Source organism: Narcine bancroftii, chromosome 3, assembly GCF_036971445.1.
Source record: "Narcine bancroftii isolate sNarBan1 chromosome 3, sNarBan1.hap1, whole genome shotgun sequence".
Lineage (NCBI taxonomy): Eukaryota > Metazoa > Chordata > Chondrichthyes > Torpediniformes > Narcinidae > Narcine > Narcine bancroftii.
Window position 1 is genome coordinate 267412344 of NC_091471.1, and position 22986 is coordinate 267435329.

The 22986-nt window shown below is 42.9% G+C and overlaps 1 protein-coding gene across 3 annotated transcripts in view; it reads left to right on the forward strand.

Annotated features, from left to right (window-relative positions):
* The window catches only part of celf5a (cugbp, Elav-like family member 5a), a 428125-nt gene that overhangs the window by 257569 nt on the left and 147570 nt on the right, over positions 1-22986 (forward strand). The window lies entirely within an intron of this gene.

Below are 22986 nucleotides of genomic sequence, written 5' to 3' on the forward strand. Positions count from 1 at the left end.
AGGATATGGTTGCCACATATAACAATACGGAAACAGGCCATCTCAACCACTCTAGTCCACACCAATTTAAGTCATCTCTTCTAATCCCACCTACCTGCTCCCTGTCCATAACCCTCCAATCCCCTCACATCCAAGCACATCCAACCTTCTCTTAAATGACAAAATTGTCCCTGCTGCAACCACCTCTTCCAGAAGGTCATTCCACTCAGCCACCACTCCCTGAGTGAAGAAGCCCCCTCTCATGTTACTTCTAAACTTTTGCTCACTAACCCTTAACTTATGACCCTTTGTTCCAATCTCACCTACCCTTAAGGGGAAGAGCCTATTCACATCTACTCCGTCTATCCCCCTCATAATTTTATATACCTCTATCAAATCCCCCCCTCAACATTCTACGCTTCAACGAATAAAGACCCAGTCTACTCAATCTTTCTTTGTATTCTAGATACTGCAATCCAGGCAACATTTTAATAAATCTTCTCTGCATCCTCTCTACCTTATTGGTATCCTTCCTATAATTGGGGGACCAGAACTGCACACAATATTCCAAATTTGGCCTCACCAATGCCTTGGACAGTCTCAACATCACCTCCCAGCCCCTATATTCTATGCTTTGATTTATAAAGGCTAACATACCAAAAGCCTTCTTTACCACTCTATCCACATGAGAATCCACCTTCAGAGAATGATGAACTGTTTTTCCAAGATCTCTCTATTCCTCTGTATTCCTCAATGCCTTCTCCTTCATTGCAAATGTCCTATTTTGATTATTCCTCCCAAAATGAACTTCACCCTTAACGATATTAAACTCCATCTGCCACCTTTCAGCCCACTCTTCTAATCAGTCCAAATCCTTCTGCAGTCCTTGAAAACCATCTTCACTATCCTATTTTTGTATCATCTGCATATTTACCACTCCAACATCCAAATCATTAATGTAAATGACAAACAACAAAGGACCCAACGCTGATCCTTGAGGCACACCGCTCATCACTGGCTTCCATCCTGACAGACAGTTATCCACCATGACCCTCTGACATCTACCTTCTCACCACCGTTGAACCCACCTGGCTCTCTCAACATTAATATCTAACGCCTGAACCTTGCATGTGAACCTTATCGAAGGCCTTACTGAAATCCATGTAGATTACATCTACCCTCATCAACTTTCCTAGTTACCTCCTCAAAAAATTCAACAATTTGTCAATCATGACCTTCCCTGCACGAACCTATGTTGGGTGTCCTTGATCAGTCCCTGCCCCTTTAGATACTAATGCATATTATCTCTCAGAATACTTTCCATTAGTTTACCAACCACGAACGTCAAACTTACTGGCTTATAATTGCTGGGCCTACACCTGGAGCCCTTTTTAAACAGAGGAACCACATTTGCGACACCACAATCCTGCGACTTTTGAAAAATCACTGTCAGAGCCTCCGTTATTTCCTCTCTGACTTCCCTCAAGGTCCTGGGGTAAAGCCCATTGGGACCCAGAGACATATCCACCTTTAAATGCCTCAAATGTTCCAATACCCCCTCTTTCCTAATCCCTACATTTTCCATAATCACCCCTTTTGCTTCTCTTATCCTACACGATTCCATATCCTTTTCCATAGTGAACACCGAAGGGAAGAACTCGTTCAATATCTCCCCCATCTCTTTCGGCTCCGCACACAGTTGTCCGCTCTGATTCTCTAACAGGACCTATGTTAGCGGACCAGAATTGATGCAAGCAAAGCAAAAAGCACGTCTTCATCATGGTGCACCACTTCAACCTGAGCTTAGGTTAATGGAACTAATGATCACTATAAAATCTTTAGTATTTGATTAAGAGCTCAAGGCTGTAAAGGTGATATGGCAAAATCCCAAACAATCTGAAAAGTCCTCAATTGGATGTTTCCCAGAAAATTTGATTGCTTAGGATTTTGGCGAAGGTTATTTTACCTACCATAGATGAACTAAGTAGCTTGGAAATTCAATTCAGGTAACAAATGACAAACAAAATCCTCTTAGAATCAGTGTGAAACTGATATGATTTTAACAATCCTTGAACAGAGTTTAAAAACCCATCTCTCCAATAAACTTTATATACCATAGCATGTATACTAGATGACATACAGAGTGGTTAGTGGTCCTTAATAATCTGATGAGCCTTTTCCTTAATGCCAATCTGAAGTTGGCTCACATAAAATGGGGGTTGGACCTAAGGCCACCATTTCAGGTTTCGGGTTTGTGGTCAGAGTACATCACATACAACCCTGAGATTCTTTTCTTGTGGGTCAGACAGAATTACCACTTATCGGTAGTGCTAAAAAAACAATGCACATAAATAAAGAAATGTAAACAAACTGTGCAATGCAGAGACAGAAAAAAAATCAATAAAGTACAAAGGTAAGAGTCCTTAAATGGGTCCCTGATTGAGTTTGTTGTTGAGGAGTCTGACGGTGGAGGGGGTGCCGCTGTTCCTGAACCTGGCGGTGCAAGTCTTGTGGGTAACTGATACCTCTTTCCTGATGGCAGCAGCAAGAACAGAGCGTACTGGGTGGTGTGGATCCTTGATGATTGCTGCTGCCCTTTGACGGCAGCGTTCCAAAGGTGGAGAGGGTTTTGCCTGTGATGTCCTGGGCTGTATCCACTACCTTTTGGAGGGCTTTACACTCGGGTATTGGTCTCCCCACACCAGGCCTTGATGCAGCTGATTTTACTATGTACAAGTTTGCTGGCACATTTCCAACAAGACTACAGAATTCCTGTGGCTTAAAACATAATAGGGGCTCTCAAGACCATTACTGCCATGATTAGAACAGGTGAAGATGTCAGGAGGAGTATGTCTCTCTCCCAGGCTCCTTTGTGATTCTGCATGTAAGAAAAATCTGAGGGCAATAAGGGTATATATAAGTAAAGCTGAGGGGCTGAGCTTTTCATCAGCACTTGTTGGTAACCCTCTTCTGAACTTCATGTTACCAAATTGTGGAAGGAGGAAGCCCACATAACTTTGGCATTAATGACACTAGAGAAAGGCCATCAATAATAAAAATAATGCTTCAAATAAAAACATGATAAAATGGGATGATAATTATGAAGGAGAGTTCCTTTAAGTTATTGTTCAGTGTGGATGCACTTTTTGACAGCTTATTGTTGGCTCTTCTTGTAAATGTGCCAGATTTGGCCTTTGCAGAGTAGAGCCTTCTATCATTTGCTCATGGAACCTCATCAATATGCCTGTAGATCCATGTAGATCATACAATAATAGACAATAGACAATAGGAGCTGTAGTAGGCCATTTGGCCCGTCGGGCCAGCACCGCCATTTTAGATCATGGCTGATCATTACCATCAGTACCCCTTTCCAGCCTTATCCCCATAACCCTTAACTCCGTTACCCACAAGAGTCTTATCTAACTCTCTTTTGAACATAGTCAGCGAATCCGCCTCTACCACCCTCTGTGGCAGAGCATTCCACAGATTCACACTTCTCTGGGTAAAAAAATGCTTTCTCATCTCCATCCTAAAGGGCCTACCCTGTATTCTTAAACTATGCCCTCTAGTCCTCGTCTCCCCCATCATTGGGAACAAGTAATCAGACTTCACCTTGTCTATCCCCCTGATGATTTTGTATACCTCAATCATGTCCCCCCTCATCTCATCTTTTACTTCCTAAAAACAATAAAGTCACAAGATGAGGGAAGATTAAATCATTTTCCCCCTTCCCACCTACAAAGGAAAAAACTCTCCAAACTTCAGAATATACGAGTTCAAGTTTATTATTGTCTCACGATAAATCTATGACCCATCACATATTTGTCACAGAATCTAACCCTAAATCTAATTTCCTAGGCTAATAGCACCATTATGTGCATATTTTGTGATTCCTACTTCAATATGCATTATCTTATATTTATTTAGCCTCACTTATGCCATGCATTAGACCAGCCATTTTCCACGGGGGCCCTACGACACGCAGGGGGCCACAGCACATTTAAGTAGAAGCCTTGTTTTCTTTTCACCTAATGTAAGATAAATATTTTATGGTAGAAGAGAAGTAGGGAAGAAACCAAAAACTTGGCTGCTTCACAGGGAAGGGGGTCCATAAACATTGAACAGAGTCCTAAGGGGGCCTGGCCAAAAGGAAAAGGTTGAGAATGGCTGCATTAGGGCATCTTCTTCATCAAGAAACAATCAAGGCGAGTGATGGGTTATTTTTGCGAACCTGTTCAGAGATCTTTGGAAGGCCCAGTTTAGTAGATGGGCACTCCAGTAGACACATGGCTCTGCTACTCCAAATATTTTTAAAAATTTAGCAATTTTTAGAAGGACAGCTCAACTTGAGTCGCATGGTTGGCACAACGCCTTTGACAGCGCCAGTGATCAGGACCGGGGTTTGAATCCCACGCTGTCAGTAAGGAGTTTGTATGTTCTGCCCGTGACTGTGTGTATTTTCCCCGGGGCCTCCATTTCCCCCCACCATTTGAAACGTACAGGGGATTAGTTAATTGGGTGTAAATTGGGCGGCAAAGACTCGTGGGCCAAAATAACCTGTTAAATTTTTTTAAAAATTAAATTGTTGGGCACTGATTGGTTTTATGTAGGGTATGGTTCATATCTTGTGAGAAATCTTGTTTTCCAGCAGTGGACTCAAGCGAAGAGAGTCAGTGACGACACCTGCTAGTAATAATGTTGCTTTATATAGTGCCTTTGATGCGTAGAAACCTCCCAAGGTGCTTCTCAGTAGGATAGTAGGCCACACAAGGAGCAGTTAGAAAAATGTCAATCTAAATTTGTGGCAGTGTTTTAAAGAAGGAAAATAGAGAGATTTAATCAGAAGGTTCTAGAACTTAGCACTGACAGCTGAAGGCTGTCAATGAACTAGTGCTTAAATACATGAATACATGAAAGGCCCACTATTAGAATATTGTAGATATCTTGTTGAATTGTTGAAGCACCTCTACTTCCTCAGGAGTGTGAGGAGGTTTGGTATGACATCGGGACCCTTGGCAAATTTCTACAGATGTTTGGGGGAGGGTGTGCTGACCAGCTGCATCATGGTCTAGTATGGGGTCACCAATAAAGCCCTCCAAAAGGTAGTGGACCCAGCCCAAGTCATCCCCGGTAAAGCCCTCTCCACTATCGAGAGCATCTCGAGGGAACACTGCCTTTGGAGAGCAGCAGTGATCATCAAGGATTCACACCATCCAGCTCACATTCTGTTCTCAATGCAACCATCAGAAAAGAAATCTAGGTGCCATAAGGCTACCAGGTTTAGGAACAGCTGGTACCCCTCCACCTTCAGACTCCTCAACGACAAACTCAATCAGGGACTTGCAGTATTTAAGGACTCTTACTTTTGCACTGAGTTGATTTTTTTCTATCTCTATTGCGCAATCAGTTTGTTTACATTTCTTTATTTGTTTACATGTGTACCTTGAGTCTGTTTTTTAGCCTTTCCAATAAGTAGTAATTCTGCCCCGCCTGCAAGAAAAAAATCTCACGGTTATATGTGATGTCATGTCACCCTAAATCTGAAATCTGTATTATAGGTCTGGAAGAGATGGTGAGGGCTGACAAAATAAAAAAAAGGACAAGTGATGCATTTTGGAAGGTCAAACTTGAAGGCCAAGTACATGGTTAATGACAGGATTCTTAACAGTGTGGAAGTACAGAGGAACCTTGGGGTTCAAATCCATAGATCTCTAAAGGTTGCCAGGTGGATAGGGTAGTTAAAAAGGCTTCTTGTATGCTGGCCTTCATTAGTTGGGGGATTGAGTTCAAGAGTAATAACATTGCAACTCTACAAAACTCTGGTTTGACCACACTTGTGTTCAGTTCTGGTCGTCTCATTGCAGGAAGGATGTAGAAAGTGAGCAGAGATTTACCTGGATGTTGGCTGGATTGTAGAGGCAGGGTTAGCAGTGCTGGGGCTTTTTCCTTTGGAGTAAAGAAGGATGAGAGATAACTTAATTGAGGTCTAAAAGATTGTGAGAGTATAGATAGGATGGGCATTTTGCAACTTTTTCCCAGGGCGGGAACAGCAAACACCAGAAGATATTTGTATAAGGTGAGGGGTGGAAAGTTTAGGAGTGAGATTTTTTTTTATGCAGAGAGTAGTGGGTGCCTGGAATGCATTGCCAGGGATTATGGTGAAGGCAGGTACAAGAGGGACATTTAAAAGACTCTTGGACACATGGATGCAAGAAAAATAGTGTGTTATGGGTGAGATGGGATAGGTTCAGTTGTTGAGTTGGTTTTTATAGTTCAGCACAATATAGGCTGAAGGGCCTGTGGTATTCTTTGCTCTATGTTCCACATTTAAAACTCAAGCATTTTTAATCCTAAAATGGTCTTGTACAGTAAGAGCACAGGTGAATGGAACTTTCTATGGCTGACAAGACAGATAGCAGAGTTTAGTACAACCCCATGTCTATGGATATAGAGCGAGGGAGGCCTTCCAGCGATAGACAAATCTGGAAGTTGGAAAATCCACAGCAGTGAAATTATAGACTTTGTTCTCGTGACTGGGTTGGAAGCAACAAGCTTAGAGTTAAGTATCCCCTCATGAATTAGAACAGAATTAAGAAACATTAGCCTATATTTATAGCTAGTTTATTAATTGCTAGAGGCTGAGATCTCCATCGGGCACACAAAACTCAAAACGGTCAACCAGTTTACCTATCTCGGCTGCACCATTTCATCAGATGCAAGGATCGACAATGAGATAGACAACAGACTCGCCAAGGCAAATAGCGCCTTTGGAAGACTACACAAAAGAGTCTGGAAAAACAACCAACTGAAAAACCTCACAAAGATAAGCGTATACAGAGCCGTTGTCATACCCACACTCCTGTTCGGCTCCGAATCATGGGTCCTCTACCGGCACCACCTACGGCTCCTAGAACGCTTCCACCAGCGTTGTCTCCGCTCCATCCTCAACATCCATTGGAGCGCTCACACCCCTAACGTCGAGGTACTCGAGATGGCAGAGGTCGACAGCATCGAGTCCACGCTGCTGAAGATCCAGCTGCGCTGGATGGGTCACGTCTCCAGAATGGAGGACCATCGCCTTCCCAAGATCGTATTATATGGCGAGCTCTCCACTGGCCACCGTGACAGAGGTGCACCAAAGAAAAGGTACAAGGACTGCCTAAAGAAATCTCTTGGTGCCTGCCACATTGACCACCGCCAGTGGGCTGATAACGCCTCAAACCGTGCATCTTGGCGCCTCACAGTTTGGCGGGCAGCAGCCTCCTTTGAAGAAGACCGCAGAGCCCACCTCACTGACAAAAGGCAAAGGAGGAAAAACCCAACACCCAACCCCAACCAACCAATTTTCCCTTGCAACCGCTGCAATCGTGTCTGCCTGTCCCGCATCGGACTGGTCAGCCACAAACGAGCGTGCAGCTGACGTGGACTTTTTACCCCCTCCATAAATCTTCGTCCGCGAAGCCAAGCCAAAGAAAGAAGAGAGGCTGAGATGGAGAATCTCAAACTAGGGAGCATAGTTCTAGAATAAGGGGGTGGCCAGTTGCTGACTGAGAAGAGGAGGAATTTCTTACCTCAAGAGTAGAGTCTTTTTTTTTGGGGGGGGTGGCGTGCATGTGAATCTGAGACATTGAATATACAAGGCTAAGACAGACGGAATTTTGGACTATCAGGGTGTTAGGGAACAGGCATGTGGGATTAAGGCATAGATTCGGACTATTAAATAGTGGAGGGGCTGAAGGGATTACATGGTTTACTTCAGATCTTGTTTTTGATGTTTTCACACATCATTCATAGACTGCCTTCCAGCTCTGGGTAATATTTGATTTCTCAATGGGGTCTGAATAACTGTAGAGGAACATTTGATCATTTTAAAAACTGTAATGCTCTCATTATTTTTTGAGAGATGGATGTGAATTGCCTCCAGCATTGTAGAGAATCCCTTCACTATTTCCCATAACTCTGGAATAGTGAAGAAATCCTAACTCAAAGTTGTGGGGGACTCCAGGATGGGTGTATCACCCTCAATGCATCCAGATGAAGAACCCTCAACATGATTTAAACAGAGAAGGATCAATGGCAGGAAACAGGCAAGTCAAGTTTATTGTCATCTAATTGTACCTGACAAAACAGCATTCTCCGCTCCTCAGTGCAAAATACGCAGACACACAATCAGACATAACGCACATACAAACGTATGCAGGACAAATACGTACAAATAAATATTGCTTCTTATATATGAGAGTCTCAGATAGTTAGTGTGAGCAGTTCCTTTGGTCGTTCAGCATTCTTAAGCCCATGGGACGAAGCTGTTCCTCAGCCTGGTGGGGCTGGCACTAATATTTCTGTATCTCTTTCCTGATGGGTGCAGTTGAAAGATGCTATGTGCAGGTTGGAGGGGGTCCTCAATGATTTTGTGCGCCCTCTTTAGACAACAATCCTGGTAAATCATGTCGATGGAGAGAGGGGAGACCCCAATGATCCTCTCTGCCACTCTCAAGGTCCTGAGGATTGGCTGCTGATTCATTTCACACTGTGATGTAGCCGATAGAGGGTTGACATGTATGTGACCGATAGCCTGGCCTGCTTCAGTCTTCTCAGGAAGTGCAGACGCTGATGTTCCTTCCCAGCAAATGAGGAGATGTTGTATGTGTACGATAAGTCACTAGTTAAATTAACTCCAAGGAACTTAGAGCTCTCCACTCTCTCCACTACAGAGTTATTAATGTGTGGAAGAGGGTGGTCCATTTCTGGTCCTCCTGAAGTCCACGATCATCTCCTTTGTCTTGTTCACATTGAAACTCTGGTTGTGAAGCACTTGGCAGATCAGGCATCGTCTGTGTCATGAGAAACATGGTCAAAATTTCAGGTCAATCATAGGACAATCTCATCATTGGAACAAATGCAATGGAGAGGGGGGAATTTGGAGAGTGGAATGGAGTTCCTGCAGGAGGCCGGGTGGAAAGAACTATAATCCAGGTAGCAGAGGAAGTTCATTGGTTTGCAATGAATGTAATTAGCTACGCTATCTCCTGAGGTAGAAATTAGAACCAGTGGCAGCTTTAACATAGGTGTAGATAAAGGAGTCCTGATCCTCTCCATTCCAATATCAGGTTTTTAGTTGTGATTTTTTTTCTTAAATCTCCCACACTAAGTTGCAGAGCTGTCACCCTTTGGGCTTTTGATCGACAGGCTTGAAGTTTTAAACCATCTGAATGCCATGCAGTAGTTTTTTGGGGGATAAAATGAATGATCTGATGTGCAGGAGGTCTGTTATTTTTAAAACAAGATTCAGTTTTCTCTGGATTGTGGTCGGAATACTCGGCTATACTTTGAGCTTGTTCTTGATTGGAAAATCGTGCCTATGTTCTGAGAGCTGACCCGAGAAGAGGCCGTTAATCTCGGCTAGGCCCTTGGTGACCAACAGCTCAGGCCACTGTGGACTCACCAGCAGCTGCTGTTCTCAAACTTTGCCCAGTTTTTAAGCAAATTGAGGGGTTGGTAATTTTATGTCTCAGGTACAGTGAAATAGTGACAGGATTCTCCACAAAAACAAATAAAAAGTTTCTTTTGAACATGGTGAGAAGTATTAGTTTGTTAATCTGATCACTGACCCAATGAGGCCCCTAGATACTGATGTCCAATGAAGATTTGTGCCTTGCACTTCAATACAGTCTCTGCATGGTTCCTTAGATCCTTTCACTTCACCTGTAACATTGACCCCCTCCCCCCCCCAAACCTCCTGTTCATTAGAAATGCTGACTAAACTGTGATGCCCTTTAACCTCTATTTATTAGAAACACTGAGTCATTATGATCTCTCTCACACTTCTTTTGATCCACTGTGATCCCCCTCAACCCCCATCTTAATTAGAAATGCAGATTAACTAAACCCCTCCCCCCCCCACTTTCCACAAGACGTTCAGGCCTTCTGTTACCTCCTCTCCCTTCACCAGCTGCGATGAGTGTGACATAGATATGTCCTGCAATTGCTGCCATAATTGTTGTGGACTGTTTTATTGCAGCAGATTAAGGCAGTGAGAGATTACAAATGTCAAGATGGCATGCTGTAATATCCAAATGTTCGCAGGTAGTCTCTACTTGGTGCGATAACATGAACGTGCACAATTCCTTAACTTAGATGAGAGAGTTCTTTTGGATCGAAAGCACCTAAGGATCAAAGTGAAGGAACACCTCCATCGAAAGACAGTGCAAAAGGCAAAGCAAAGTATTGCAAAATTGCATGCCAATGCAAAGGGTGCGTAATGCTCGGTGAGTCAAGAAGGATGTAACAAGTATGTTATCTCACCTTATGTCTCACCATGAAGCCGAGAAATGCTATTTCGTCTGGTTGTATATATACAAGCAGATGCTAATAAACTTGAACTTGAGTGACCTGGTCAGATTGTTCAACCTTCTTCAGACTATTCCTTCAGTTTGTTTGCCCTTGATGGCATGCAACGCTCACTGTTGGGGGTGGGGTGACAGAATTGGAGAAACAGATTCAGATTGCAGATTTATTGTCACATATAACCCTACTGATTCTACTTCCTGAAAAAAAACTGTACACAACATGCACATCTAAACAAATAAATAAATGTAAACAAACTGATGGTGCAATAGAGAGAGAGAGAGAGAGAGAGAGAGAGAGAGAGAGAATCAATCAAGTGCAAAAAGTAAGACTCCTTAAATGAGTCCCTGATTGAGTTTGTCGTTGAGGAGTCTGATGGTGGAGGGGGTAGCAGCTGTTCCTGAACCTGGTGGTGCGAGTTTCGTGGCACTGATACTACTTTCCTGATGGCTGCAGCGAGAACAGAGCGTGTGCTGGGTAGTGTGGGTCCTTGATGGTCGCTGCTGTTCTCTGACTACAGCGTTCCCTGTAGATATTCTTGATAGTGGGAAGAGATTTCCCCTGTGATGTCCTGGGCTGTGTCCACTGCCTTTTGCAAGGCTTTATGCTCAGGGTAAATCATGAAAATCTGTAGACCCCATGGTTGAAGTAAAAACACAAAATGCTGGAGAAGTTCAACAGGTCGAACTGTGTCCTTTACATAGCAAAGGTAAAACAAAATACAGAACCAACATTTTGGGCCTGAAACATCCATTATGTATTTTTACCTTTGCAGTTTGACCTGCTGAGCTTCTCTGGCATTTTGTGTTTTTACTTTATGCTCAGGAGTATTGGTGATCCCAGACCGTGATGCAGCCGGTCAGCCCACTTTCCACCACACATCTGAAGAAATTTGCCAGGGTTTCCGATGTCATACCAAACCTCCGTAAACTCCTGAGGAAGCAGAAGCGCTGACGTGCTTTCTTCACGGTGCCACTGGTGTGTTGGGTCCAGGAAAGATCCTCTGAGATCTGAGACTCCCAAGGAGTTAAATTTGCTCAACCTCTCCCTCTCTGATATCCCAATGATCACCAGATCTTACCCCTCTGGTTTTCCCTTCCTGAAGTCAACAATAAGCTCCTTGGTTTTGGTGACTTTGAATGTGATGTTTTTGTTGGTGCACCATTCAGCCAAGTTTTTAATCTCCCTCCTGTATGTTGACACATCGTCCCCTTATATAAACCCATGACTGTGGTATCATCTGCGATTTTGTAGATGGTGTTGTCATACTGAATCACCCAGTCATAAGTGTATAGGGAGTAGAGCAAGGGGTCTAAAAACACAGCAGAATCTTCAGATCTATTTAATTTCTTCTTAAAGCACCACTTTTGCGCCACTACTTTCTCAATTCTAAAACACTAAAAAAAGAATCAACATTTTCCACCACAAAGTCCGAGATTTTGCAGCATCAGTTGTTTCCGACTCTAGCAAGCCAGCTCCCCTGTTGTAGACAGCCCGCATTCCCAGTCTCAAGCCGAAATGGTGACAAAATTGACACTGAAGTATGTGCTATTTATCCAGTAAGTGCGACTTATCCCAATCCAGCATTTGTTTCCACTTTAGAGTATACCCATTCGAAAGGGTGAGTTTTATTTTAAAAATTGAAATAGATTTGTTTGATGTCGTTTTACTCATCTGTGGAATGTAACTGACAATGCCAAGAATTTCATCACACATTTGTTCTTGAGGAGCTGTTAACAACAATTGAGTGGTTTGCAAGGCTTTTCAGAGGGATGTTAAAAGTTAATCCCTGGTACAGGATTGAAAGCACACATAGGCCATATCAAGTAAGAACAAAAGATTTCCATTGCTAAAAGAGAATAGAATGTCTCATGGCTTCCTGATCACCATATGAGCTTTTTATCCAGATTTATTTCAACTCAATGAATTTAAATTACCCATTTGGGATTCGAAAATGCTTTCATATGATGCCAAATAACATAACCACAATGCTAATATATCTTTCCTTTATCCTATAGTCTTAAGGCTAACTTAGTTAAAGTTTGTCCCATTAGCAAAGAAGCTTCATGAACCTGCCAATCCCAATTTGACTTTGCATTTGTCAACCTCATCAGTGGTTGGGCTCCCTGCACTTCGAGTGAATGTCAAGGCCTTGAACAATGGTGCAGAAGAGAAATTCCTCAGATAGGGAGCATTATATAGAGGGACTGCATTTGTTCTTCTGAAGAGGAGATCAGGCAGTGAGGGTGTGAGCGCCGCTGTGTGAATAATTCTGACGCAAAGTCCACAGACTGTACAGCAGGCTTGAATTAGCTTAAACTTGTACATACCAGGTCTCTGTATACTGCTGCCTCCACGTGTCTGACTATCCCCGAAGGGGCTGGCTTGAGTCTTTATACAGGCCAATGATTGACAGCCGGAAGGAGGGGCCAGCCTCCCAGGTTGCCTTCCTGCAGGTACAGTGGTTGCCCCCTGCAGTAGGTTGGTGGGAGTGTGGCCAGTGCAGTGGTTGTATCTCCACATTGGGTTCAAAATCATGAAGGGGGTTCAGCTTTTAAAAAAAAGGATTTGGGGTTTTATTCATTATGTGAGCATAATCACCAGGGTCCATCCCTCACTGTCCTTGAGAAGGTGCTGTCTTCTTGAACTGTTACAATCCATGCGGGGAGCACGCTGTTGGCTTGGGAGTTCCAAACATTTATTTGTTCAGTGGAAAATGTACAATATTATTTCCCCTTTCCCCTCGCCTGAGTCTCTCTCTTTCCCTACCCCTCTATCCCCTTTTCTCCTGCTCCCCACCCCCTTCTCTCTCCAATTCAGAGAGCTACCCTCTCCCCTATCACTTGCCAGTTATTTTTCTCTCTACCCTCCCACCAGTATCCACCTGTGACTTCTCGCATGCTTCTCCCCTTGCCCTTTCATCCCTCCTCTCCTCTCCTCCCCCCCCCACCCCCCCCCCCCACCCCGACCACTGCCTGGCTTTTGCCCACACCTTGACAAAGAGTGCAGGCCCGAAACCTTGGTTACCTTTTACTAGCCATGCATGCTGCATGACCTGCTGAGGTTCTCTAGCATTTTTGTGTATTATACTAGAACCTTGGTGCATGCAGATTTTCCTGTTTAACTCAATATATTGAGCACCTTGGCTCTGCCTACTGCCACCCATTTCAATTTCCCATCTCATTCCCTGGCTGATAAATCTGTCCATGGTCTCATGCTCTGCCAGACTGAAACCACCCTCAAATTGGAGGAACAATTTATGTCTTCGCACCCTCCAATCAGAGGGTATTAATATCAACTTCTCTAGTTTCCTTTTAACTCCCCCTGCCCTCCTGTCACCTTTCCCCCAACTCTGTCTCACTCTCTCTCTCTCTTCCCTTTACCCTCTGTCTCCTTTCACAGAACTAAAATCGATTCTCACCTTTCCTCTTATTATATCTAATTAACACCTTTTGTTGGTCTGGACTCTTCCCCAGCCAGTCTTCAGTCTTTATTCTGATACCTTCCTGTTCTTTGCTTATACCTTGAAGAAGGGCTCAGGCCTGAAATGTCAGGAATATATCTTCACCTCCTATGGACGCTGCAAAACTGGCTGAGTTCCTCCAGCATTTCTGTGTGTTTTTTCTACAATCACAACATCTGCAGACATTAGTGGTTCACTCATCTTTTTTTCCCAGTCTGGTTATATATGACTTGAAGTTAAACATGCAGATGGGAATGTTCTCGTGTGATTGCTGCCCTCGTCCTTCTTTGTATTAGAGTTGCTGCATCTGGGAGATGCTATTAAAGAAGCCTTAGCAAGAAGTTAGCCTGAATAGCCATAGAAGGCACATACTGGGGTGACAATGCTCCACCGTTGAAGGGAGCAAATGTTTAAGATGGTAGATTGAGTGCCAAATAATTCAACTGTTGTGTCCTAGATGGCAGTCACCTTTGATAAGGATTGGGATTTCTTACAACAGCATTGTCGACAATACAAAATACTCCTGTCCACAAGGAGTACCCTCTATTCAACTATTTGCTCAACTATTGGCACCAAAGTTTCAGTCAGTTACCTCACCCACCACTTGTGTGTGAGATTGTCAAGTCACCAGCAACTGTCCAAATTAGACCAAACTCATTTAATTTTGGATTCTTATTAGCAACTGACAGAAAGAGACTTTAATACAATTGGACAGAGACGGATTTTTTATGTAGTCTGTTTGACATTAAATTGATATCCATAAACAGTTTGCAAACACTGCTTCTGATGCATGGGTTTGCTGAGTCCACGCTGCTGAAGATCCAGCTGCGCTGGATGGGTCACGTCTCCAGAATGGAGGACCATCGCCTTCCCAAGATCGTGTTATATGGCGAGCTCTCCACTGGCCACCGTGACAGAGGTGCACCAAAGAAAAGGTACAAGGACTGCCTAAAGAAATCTCTTGGTGCCTGCCACATTGACCACCGCCAGTGGGCTGATAACGCCTCAAACCGTGCATCTTGGCGCCTCACAGTTTGGCGGGCAGCAACCTCCTTTGAAGAAGACCGCAGAGCCCACCTCACTGACAAAAGGCAAAGGAGGAAAAACCCAACACCCAACCCCAACCAACCAATTTTCCCCTGCAACCGCTGCAACCGTGTCTGCCTGTCCCGCATCGGACTTGTCAGCCACAAACGAGTCTGCAGCTGACGTGGACTTTTTACCCCTTCCATAAATCTTCGTCCGCGAAGCCAAGCCAAAGAAAGAAAATACCTGCCAAATAAATCAGCGCAAACACTTCAATTCCTCGCTGCTTAGTATAAAGTAATGTTACTGTTCAGTCCCCACTCCTCTGAAAAACACTGTCAGAAATTAGTGACGTATTAAATCAGCTCTCAACTTAACATTTAAAAGCACACCACCTTAGTGTAGTGGTCAGCACAATGCTATTATAGCCTGGATCGAATCCGGTGCTCCTTGCAAGGAATTAGTATGTTCTCCCCGTGTCTGCGTGAATTTCCTCCGGGTGCTCTGGATTCCTCCCACCCTTCAGAACCTTATGGGGGTTGTAGGCTAATTGGGTGTATTTGGGCAGCAAATACACAGGCTGTTACCATACTGTATGTTCCATCTTATATCATCCCAGGACTGTTCAACTCTCTATCTCCCCTGTTCTTCTGTTGTCCCAGTATATTTTAAAATCTCGGTTGGTGATAACTTTGCTCCTTTGCATTTTATTTTCCACCTGACCTGCTGTCTCGTTAGTTTCGTTCCTAGACTTTCCATATGAGGTGTTTTGAATGGCTAATTATGCATTAATTATTTATCTTCTCTCTCAATATTTATATGCTTGGGAGGTTTATCCTTCTGCACAGTGACACTTTTTCTTTGCCTTTCATAAGCATTGTTTATTGTGTCTATGAGCCATTTCCCTCAAAGTTCCTAACGTTCCCTGAACCTTCAGTCAACTTATTTTTATGGAAATCATGTCACACTTTCTTTTTTCAACCACCCTTGACGCTGTCCCGTAACGCCGGTAAATCTATCGTCACCCTCCTGTAGATGCAGCGGGGCCGCTGGAGTTCCTCCAGCATTTCTGTGTGTTTTTTTTCATTTCGATCTCTCTCGCCTTCTTCACCTCCTTTCTTTGTATCTGCCTTTTTCACTCCTCTCACCTGTAACAATATCAGGATCATTTTAAATTCAAACAATTAGGTAAAATATTATTAAATGATCACCAAATATGCACTTTTACTTCCAGTGACCTCATTAGAAAACCTTTTTTGGGTTGATTGCAGAATTTAATAATGCCCAATTTTTAACATAATTGTTCATGGTTAACATGATCTCCTCTCTCTTGCATGCAATTGCTCTCTGGTCTTCCTTTTATTCTTTCACCTTTACATTTCTCTCACCCTATTTCTCTTAACCTCCACATTCCCATCTTTGTTGCTCGCTCTGTCTGCCTCACGTTCCTGGATGGTCTTCCTAGTATGTGCCCTACTCTCACCCATCTTTAGCTGCTGTTGTTGGGATCGCACACCCGCACTTGCGTATTTATTTAACACGAGGGGACTCACTGGTGGGAGGGTATAATGAGTACGAGCAGTAATTGTCATGACATAAGTACAGCGTACAGCTGCACCAAAATTCTTAGTTGCCGAAGACACACAAGCAAGGGAAGGTGCACAACAATAGATATAAAGCAAATGACCACAATGAGTCATGAGACAGAAAGGAGATAATAAATATAAAAGTACAGTAAAACCCCAGGAATCCTGAATTCAAGCAACCGGCAAAAATAATGGAGGTAAATAAATAAAATATTTAAATGAAAAGGAAAGAATTAATAGATTTTAAAAAAGTAAGTTTAAAATAGTAAATGTTCTCTGAAGTAGCACGTAAACTTATGGTGAAGATGGAAACAAATATTCAGCTTTGGTTGAGCTTTGCTCGTCGCAGCTGTTTGAATAAAGTTGTGTGAAAGTGATGGTGTCGCTGAGGATGAAGAGCTGGTTGATGCCGCTCGCCAGTGGGGTGACTCTCTTAAAATGTCTCCTTAGTGAGAGTCACCCAGTCAGAGGCTTTATCTGTAAACCTAGGGAGGGAGGGGTTAATAATCTGTAATGTTATCGTTCATCTTTTGGGCGGCTCCGTGGGCGGGGAGAAACCTGTAGATGCAGCAACAGTTAAATGTTTTCAAAGAATGTGACTGAAAATAAAGTAAAATGTTTTAAAGTTTATATATTCACGCAAGTCAAGTTTGTTCAGTGTAAGTACAATATAGTAATTTTGTCTTCTTTCTTTTTAAATGTTAATTCTAAATGCAATCTATTAGTTAGGAATTGTAAGAATAAGTCTCAAGCAACCAGAAAAAAACACTTATCCAGCATCTGCCCTTCACCATAGGTGCCAGATATTAGGTATTTTACTGTTCAGCATGCACTGTACTGTGCCAGATACCAGGGTTTTTACTGTATAGCATATAATGTACAGTGCCAGAAAGCATGGGTTTTACTGTATAGATAAATAAATTTATAGTTGAAATTTGTGTAAAAAAACAAGATGTTTCAATAAGGTAGAGACTAGAGAGATTTATTTAATAGTTTCAGAACAGTTTATGGTTAGAATTAGGGTAGTGCATGGAAGTTCAAGAGCTTGACAGCTGTTGGAGCTAACCATTCTTGAACCACTGTACGGCTGTCTCATGTCTGCTGTTCATTCCTGTGTCAGCTGTGGAATGCTGTCGCCTTTTTGCCTTTGAGTCAGGTTTGTGGGTTGAAATCCCTCTGCAGAAACTTAATCCATAAAATCCAGGTAATTAGCTGTCAGTACTGATGTCAACAGGCGAGATGATAAATTTAGGCATATAGCATGGTAAATGGGCTTTCCAGCACGTGAGCTGCCCAAGTACCCCAACTAACCTACAACCTTTGTACGCTTTAAAAGGTGGGAGGAAACCCACACGGACATGGGGAGAACGTACAAGCTCCTTGCAGACAGGGCGGGATTCGAACCCGGGTCGCTGGGCCTGTAATAGCGTGGAGCTAACTGCTCCTTTAACCGTGCCACCCATAAACAGAGCTTCTATCAAACCTTTTTGAGTGAATATTCCGTGACACCTAGCCTCCTGTGTAACCCTTCGTTTCTTTGCACAACTATCATTCTTGAACCTTTCTATTTCTTGTCCTCGGAGCAATCCTCTTTCCAACCCTGCTCAGGTCCGTTTTGTCTGATTATGCTTCTGCAGGTATCCTGAGATACATTTAAATGGGAGTTGAAGGCATTATTGCTGTGATCGTGGATAGAAGAACTCATTCATTACTGTTACTTGAAATTTATGCCTCTGTGCACAATCAAAGCAGCAAATTTTTTTTTTTAACCAGGCTGTGTTGGCAAGTGGGAATTTTAGGTGTCAGATTCTAATTAGCAGCAAACTTGTTGACAAAGTTCACCTCTCTATGTGTTCATGTGCCAATGCTTCATTCACTGTTTCATCAATACCAATCATCGGTCTTGATTCTATCATTTTTCTCTTTGCTGGAAGAGAAGAAAATTTTGCTGGCAGCAACCCAGTTACCAGCTGTCAAGAAAGAGATTCAGACCTCTTATGTGGATCACTTTGCCTAAGTTATGTAGCTATTTAGCTATTCCATCTGCTTTGGCTGAGATTGGGAACAAATTGATTGGATTCATAAAAAAAAAGACTTTATCTAGGTCAGGAGCAGGAATACTGTGTCTTTAAGTTAAATCTTGCTCCCCAGTGCCCCCTCGCTAATGACATTGGCTGAACTGAGAAGACAATGAATGGGAAGCTGTTGGTGTAAATTCTCATGTCTCCATCTGTCATGTCAATCTCATTTCCATCTCCGAGCTTGCAGGAAATAATTGTCTTCCTACCAGCTCCTGTGGGTGAGGGGTTCATTAGCGAGATTAGTGCAGATATAAAGGATTCTTGTCTGCACTGGTTTAAGAGTGGATCTGAATTCAAGTGCTTTGCAGCTTTCAGTCTCTTTTTATTTTTTTTTCCTTTCGATCCACTGGGACACTGACGAAAATGGTGCCTAATGACTGCTGAAGGAAAATAAAACCTTGACAGAATGAAAGGGGCAGAGCTAGCTCTACACAGCGTGAAGAGCTGGCACCTACCCATGTGTGAGTAATGCCAGCACAAAACCTCGAGGCAACATTTCTTCAAAGGCGAAATGCTGTGGATAATGGAAGTTTCCAGTGAAGAAGGAACATTCTGGAAATACATGGCAGCCTGCAGCAACAGTGCAGAGAGGAGCAGAGTGAGTGGGTCGGGGTCATCCTGAAGACAGTCCCCTTGCTGGTCTTGCCAGCCGGCTTGAGTTGTTAATGAAATGAAAGGCCAAGTGAGCAGTCACCTCCACCCCTAAGGAACGGCCATGATCAGTGACGAGACATCAGGCGGATGCTAAGGCCCTGCCCCTGGAACGCGCTTATGGTCTGTCAAAAGTCTTTTAGTTGTACTTATTTACCTCTGATTGGGAGAGAAATTTGCAATCCACTTTGATAAATATAAAAGAAAAAAATAATAATATCCTTTCTCAACCTCTTTTTAAGCGATGCCCCTCTTAGGACTCTGCCCAAAGTTTCTGGGCCCCCTTCTCTACGAAGCAGTCAGCTGTAGTTGGCTTCTTCCAAACCTAGCGACCACATGAAAAACTTAAGTATTTTGTGATTTCAGTCGATGCCCTCTCTCCTCCCTTAAATGTGATGTGGCTTCCTTTGAGAATAGTGGCTTTAAATATCATAAATTATTTAAAAATTAAAGTGAAATAAAATGTTTTGAACTATTTTTTTGCAAGATACCTTACAGCAGTGAACTAGTCAGCCTTGGCGCAGCGTTGAAGGGCAGATGTTATCGTTTCAAAATTCCAACCATCCGCCAACAAAATTTGGCTCAAAAGTTTGGATCCACAGTTCCAATGAATTGGCCAGAAATATTGATTCTACTTCTCTGGATAGCATTTCGTTACTTTTTTTTTCAAATCTAATGACTTGGATCATTGTGTTGTCTCTCGCTAAGTTCTCTACACTGATAGCCTCCATCCTCCCTCACTTCTACCTGCCCTCTTGAAACCTGCATCTCCAGCCCAGCCACCCATGCCTCAAATCTATTGGGCTCTCTGTCTGGCATCCCACCAGTGAGGTACAGGGAACGTTCCCAGCCAGTGACACCAGCTATCTCCAAAGCAACCAAAAGTGAACCTGATTGGCTGATTTGGATCACGCTATCACTCAGAATATAAGTTTGCCTCTATAACATTGGATGACTCTTCTCTCAACTCATCCATCATCAGTTCCTCAATGTAGCCATTGTTACCTCTGGACATGACTATTCCAGCACACAGCAGGCAGGCACTTCTCTTCTGCAAACATTGAAGCCATCTGAAACACTGGAGTCTACAATCTGCAGTACCTCACCTTTCCACCTGTCATTCCCACACTTTCTAACTTACATCGACTTTTGATCGAGTGACTCTTCAAAATGTCATTGATTTTCAAATTTCTCCTCCCTCCCTCCCCCTATTATTGTACATCTTTTTATCTCTGCAATCACCTCCAGTCCTACAACTCAGCAAGACATCTGCACTCTTTCAGTTCATTATTGAATTTGATTGCTGCATCACTGACGTTTATGTCTTCAATTAACAAGCCTCAGGTCACATCTCCTTACATCTCTCCACTTCTCTTTTCTTCCATTATCCTAAGCCTTTTTGTTATCCACCCTCATTCTCCATCTTGGAATGAATCTTCTTGATAAGGTGGTTAGTGCAACGCAGTTACAGCACCAGTGATTGGGGTTTGAATGTGGCGCTGTCTGTAAGAAGCTTGCACATTCTCCCTGTGTCTATGCGGGCTTCCTCTGGGTACTCCAATTTCCTCTTAAACTGTTCAAAAGCAAAACTTACCCGGGGCCAAGGGGGGAGGGGTCAATTGGGTGCAATTGGGCGGCACGGGCTAGTAGGCTGTTACTGTGCTGTATGTCTAAGTTTTGAAAAAAACTTAAATAACATGCTTGCAAAACGATAGTGGGCAATCCTGGAAAAATGCTTTCAAATAAAAGTTGCTGTTGTAAGGAGCCGTGTGTGAAATCTTTGTGGATTTTTCTTCTCCCTGCCCCTAACAACCAAGAAAAAAATAGACAGATAGCCTTCTTGGCTTTGAGTGAGCATTCATTGTTGACTGAATCTCCTTTGAACTGGGAACAAACATACAGAAATTGGAGTACGGTAAATATAGACACAGAGCAAGAAGACCTGGAGGTCAATTCATTTTAATTACAATGTGACAATATTTTAGACTTGTTTGCAATTGGGAATGTTTGCACGGAAGTAATATATTAATACTTTGCCAGCTGATATCTCGTTCTAATGACACGCCCATTGAGGTGCTTAAAGCGTACATGGCAGAGTAATCCTAACCATCCAGGGTAGAACTGATAGAACTGACAACAGTGCCTTTCCCTGCCTACTGCATTTAACAGGTCTTTCTAACTGTGACACATAATTGAATTTGTCTTTTCTAGATTCCTGGGCCATGTAAAATTATTGTCCATCCAAATGTCCTCCAAGCTGAATGGCTTTCCAAACTATTTCAGAGGAATGTTAAGAGTTGGTCGCGTTCGCTTTACCCTGGACTCACACAAAGGCCAGCCAGGAGAAGGACGGAAAACTTTTATCTCTGAGAACCAAATGGATGTTTTATGTTGGTCCACTAACTTCATGGTCACCCATGTTCTGTTTGAACCTTCGTTCCACTTTCATTGTCAGTCCTAACTTAGTGACAGTTTTCTTTCTCTCTGTCTGAAGGTTATTGATTCACAATACCTCTCTCCTACCTTGAACAACTAATTACAGTAGCACTCCTGGTATCTGGCCCTTATGGGGATTGGTCGATGCTGGATAAGGGAATTTGCTGGTTGCTTGAGATGTGCGCTGTATGAATGGCAAACTACGGTGAGGCGTCAATTAAACTTCTGTATTTTTTACCTATTTAGTTTCCTCGATTTTTTTTTTGTCAGTTGCTTGAGGATACTGCTTGCTTGAATTCCAGATAACAAGATACAGTACAGTAATACTGTACTCACATACTGCAGCTTCTGAACTGAAAATCTGCTGCAAAGTTCAAGATATGAGTTTTGAAATTCACCCTGGTTGCTAGTACTAATGGTGCATTCTAGAGTACGTTGTACACTCTCTCGTCCAGTAGACTACAGATGAAGATTACTTCTACTGATTGTTAATGAATTTCTTGGCAATCTCTTGTTTGTAAAAGATCTCATACAAGGTTTATTTCCCTTGGCCAAGATTAGTCCTTAGTCAACATCAATGAAAATTGATTATCCGGTTATTACCCCATTGCTGTTCATGAGAGTTTGCTCTCTGTAAATTGTCTACATTATTTCTCCATTACAGCAATGATGAATCTTCAGTGGTCAAGGAGCAGATGTGTTTATTCTGAAGTCATGAAAGGTCCTGTAAAACTCTAAATTCCTCTTTTTGCCTCAAGGTAGAACACAGTTCAATTTTGAAAAGTTGCTTTAGATGCAGTGTTTTTTTTTGCATTATAGATCTTAAGTTGTATTGCAGTATTTCAAAGCCTTTATAGTGAAAGAACAGACCAACATGTCAATGCTGCGGTTTGTAGCTTGCACTAATCTCCTCTTCCCCTTCCTTCAGTCCCTCCGGCATATATCCCTATTCCTTTCATGCTCATCGACATGCTGGCTCATTCTGGTACTGAGCTCCACATTCTCGCTGCTCTCTGATGATAGAAGTTCCTCTTTCATTCCCTTCTGGGTTAGTAACTGTGATCAAACCAAATCAGTTGGCCCAGATTGACAGAACATTCTTTGGAATAGTTGGCTGTTCAAGTAGCTATAGCCTAAAGAACAAATTGATTCAACATCAATGTTTGGCACATGTGCTACATTATAATTAAGAAATTTGAAATAAGGCCTGTCCTTCCCTAGTGCAGATGGACAGGGAATTGGAAGGTTCCTTGTTTGCTGGATTGTTAACCTCAGGTCTTGACTGTGTGTTCAATGGACGATGGAACTTCATAAAGAATAATCAGCACTCCTGGTGTCCTTGCCTGGATCCCAGTCTCATGGTCATTTAGATGACAGGGGAATCACCCAATGTTGACTTGCAAGCTATATAAAAAAG